The sequence below is a fragment of the Alligator sinensis genome, unplaced genomic scaffold, assembly GCF_000455745.1.
Source record: "Alligator sinensis unplaced genomic scaffold, ASM45574v1 scaffold342_1, whole genome shotgun sequence".
NCBI lineage: Eukaryota > Metazoa > Chordata > Crocodylia > Alligatoridae > Alligator > Alligator sinensis.
In genome coordinates, this window is record NW_005842126.1 from 1,424,280 (window position 1) to 1,428,119 (window position 3,840).

The 3,840-nt window shown below is 45.3% G+C and overlaps 1 long non-coding RNA gene across 1 annotated transcript; it reads left to right on the plus strand.

Moving 5' to 3' along the window:
* Positions 1–4: 4 nt before the first annotated feature.
* LOC102386595 lies at positions 5–3,775 on the plus strand. The gene is made up of 3 exons (XR_323982.3): positions 5–74; positions 1,714–1,772; positions 2,327–3,775. It is a non-coding gene; the product is annotated as an uncharacterized LOC102386595 (long non-coding RNA).
* The last annotated feature ends 65 nt before the right edge of the window (positions 3,776–3,840 follow it).

The following is a 3,840-nucleotide window of genomic DNA, read 5'->3' on the forward strand; positions in this document are numbered from 1 at the left end:
CGCCGCCGCTGCACCCGGCCGCCTGCCCCGCCGGCACCGCCCGCAGCCCGCTGAGCGCCCTCAACACCGACCCGGTGAGAGACGGCCCCGGCCCCGGGCGGGGGGAACGCGTGTGCGGGCTGCATCGCCGCTGCCGCTGCCTCTGCCTCTGCCTCTGCCGGGGGTGCGTGCGTGTGTGTGTATGGTCGGTGCATCGCTCCGTGTGTGGGCGTGTGTCGGGGTGTGTGGGGGTACGGTAAGTGGGTAGCTCGGGGTGTGGGCGTGTATGTTTGTGTGTATCGGGGTGTGTGGGTTTGTATATTTGTGCGTATGGGTGTGTGTGAGCGTATGGTAAAAGTGTATCTGTGCGTGTGGGTATGGTGAGTGCATAGGTCTGTGTGGGCATGTATACTTGTGTGGGGGGTATGGTAAGTGTATCTCTGTGTGCAGGGGTATGGTGAGTGCATAGGTGTGTGTGGGCGTGTATGTTTGTGTGTATCACTGCGTGTGTATGGTGTCTGTGTGTTTTTGTGGTTATTGGGGTGTATCGTGTGTGTGTGCATGCATCCGTGTGGTTCATTTATCTCGCGTGTAGCAGTATGCGTATGCTGCATCTCGTGTTTGTGTATACTGGGTGTATCGTGTGTGTGTGTTTGCACCTGTGTGTGGGGGGGGGGTGTATGGTGTTGTGCATGTTTGTGTTTATTGGTACGTGTGTGTATGCTGTATCGTGTTTGTGCGTATGCTGGGTGTATCACGTGTGTGTATTTGCACCTGTGTGTGTGGGGGGGATATGATGCTGTGTGTATCTGTGTTTATTGGTGGGGGGTGTATGCTGTATCTCATGTTTGTGTGTATGTTGTGTGCATTGTGTATGCATGGTGTATCCCGTGTGTGTGTATTTGTGTTTGTTGGTGTGTGTGCTGTATCATGTTTGTATGCTGGGTGTATCGTGAGTGCCTATACCAGTGTGTGTGTGTATTGGTGTGTGTGGACATGTGTATGGCGTGCATGTATGTATTTGTGTTTATTGGTGTGTATGTGTGTGCGCATGTATGATACATATATTTGTGTGTATGCTAGGTATATCGTGTGTGGTGTGTTTGTTTCTCACATGTAGCTGCGTGTATTTGTGTCATCAGTATGTGTGTGCAGTATCTCGTGTTTGTGTATACTGGGTGTATCGTGTGTATTTGCGCACATGTGTGTCATATACTGGTATGTATTGGGGTGTGCATGGTGTGTGTGTATTGGTTTATGTATGTGTAGACACAAGAGTCTGTACCGGCTGGAGGGGCTTCCCCCCTTCAGTGGGGACAGCTTTTGGGAGGGGGATGCACACATGGCAGTGGTCCAGGGGAGGGGGCTCTCCTCTCCCTGGCATCCACTCTTACCCCTAGACAAGCATCTTCTCTCCCAGAACCAGAGAGAAACCTGTGACACCCCCAGTCCAGCCTGCCTGGCAGGCAACACCCACGCAAGCCCAGGAAGGATCACCCTGATGGGGCTGGCGTCCAGCTTGGAGGCCAGCGGGTACCGATCTGGGGACAGTAGGGCTCTGTTGGCCTAGACTGACAGCCCGCTGTGGTGGCTCCTTCCATTGTGGGGCTTTTCCCCTCCCAGCCCCACTCTGCCTGTGGTGTGATGGAGACCCAGCGGGTAGGGTAGCGAAGAGGGAGATCAGGGCCGAGCTAATAATCCGTACTAAGACCGATCTGTTTCACTGCTGTGCAGGCTGGCTCTGTGAACAAGCAGGGGGACAGCATCCTGTGCCGCTGAACTCCACACCCAAGGTGAGTTGCAAGCCACGCTTGGGCATTTGGAGACCTCACAGAGGCTGCATCCTTCCCATCCATAGCATTGTCATGCCAGTGCCCTTTTGCACTGTAAATGTTTCAGCTAACTCTTCCTTTAGAACCAGCTGGAGTCCACTGCACTTTCCTGAGGAGTTCATTTCTCCTCCAGTATGCCCTGAATCATATTTCAGGAGTGCTAATGCCTCTCTGACCTGAGTGCACCTATGTTCTTTTCTGAAGGAAGATTTTTTTTTTTTCCTTGTGTTACAACTGTCTCTATCTCTGTTTCATACATGGTGCAGACATGGGGTCTGGGCTGCTCCAACAGTGTTTGCAGGGAGACTTGCCTATGAAAGTCCCTTCTCAAGCGCTTCTAGCTGGGGCTTGCAGCTGTGTATTCCTCTGTTTGGCCTAGCCTGGGAGCTGCGGTTGTTGTTTGACCTGGTTTGTTTTGGGTTGTTGATCAAGCATGTCTTGTGTTTTGTTGGTGGCGCCAGTCAGTCTGGAGCAGAATGGTTCACACACCCCCTCTATTCATTCCTCTTCCACAGGTGTGCAGCAGGCAGATCCAGAGCCAGAGGAACAGAGAAAGACACATTAGAGAGGGAGGGGGAAAAGAAATATCAGCCATCAGACCAGAGGAAAAAATCATTCAACCCCAGAGTCGTTTCCATACTTCATTCCAAGAGAGAACCTTTCACCATTTTGCACATCCATAGCATTTAAACGCATCCTTTTTTGTTGTTTTTTTTCCTGTTCCTTTTATATCAGATGTGAATTGTATGTTTATTTTGGTGGGAGGAGATTTAAACCTTAAGCAGAAAAAACAGGACTCTTCTGTTGGATAGAAGATCAAGAGTAAATCAAACTTTAGGAGTATAACTATAAAAGGACAGAACAGCTGAATTGTGAAGCTTTACTAATCTACCAGAGCATTGTAGATATATTTGACATCTATTGTTTAAAATAGATGATTTTATTCGGGCCCAGGGAACTTTCTTCTCCCTGCAGGAATGTTACATATTGTATAGATAAATGAGTGACATTTCATACTGTGTATATATAGAGATGTTCTATAAGTGTAAGTGAGAAAAGTATATGCTTTAATAGACTACTGTAATTATAAAATATTTTTAATTAAATATTTTTTGTAAATATGATAAAGGTGTGTATGTTTTTTTTAATCTGTGGGTACATTCCTTTAGAAAATTATTTACAGCTCAAGTACAGAGCTCCTAATATGAAAATTATCTTAAATGTTGAGGATTTTTCACCCAATGTCTTTTAGACTCGGAAGTTACAGCTATAGTTAGTGGTCCTGCATGATTGCATGAGATGTCTAATTGCAAATAAACTTGTTCTGAGTCAATACAGACGTGTTTTCTTCAATCTAGATTGAAAATGTTTGTAACTGTATTATACATTTGGAAACTACAGTTTTGTCAGTTAGGCACAGGGGTTTTTAGTCCACTATGTACAAGTAGCATTAAAACAGTAGTGTTTTTTTACTGAGATTAGAAAAACAAAGTATATCTACTTTTTTGCATATGGGGCAATGCTTTAGGTCTCCAATCAGCTTTTATAAATCTGCTCTTGCATCAAAATCAAGGAACTTGCTAGGGAAAATTCATTTAACACCAAAAGGTTTATCATCACAAACTCTCATTCTGATATTTAAATAAGTGAAAACAAGTTTTTTTTCTGCTTGCAACCAAAGGGCAAAACCATTGATAAATAAACAGCTAATCTTTCCTTCGTCCAAAGAATATTGATACTGGACTGTGGAAAAGCACACGGGCAAAGTCATTATGATCAATGATGTAAATCCATCTTAACATGAACTTAAGTAGACCAAAAATCGGAAAACTGCGTCAAGATTATTTTTCTAATACGAAATGACTATCACTTCATTGCAGCTATGTTACAGTTAAAATCCTGTTTAATCTCTGTGATGTGTAATTTCTCCATGTGAACATTAAACTAGATTTGCCTGTCTTTAACTGTGATTCTTCAGCTTATTTCTTCAATCCTCTGAATTTATGTTTGCTTCACTTTCCCCCCCCCC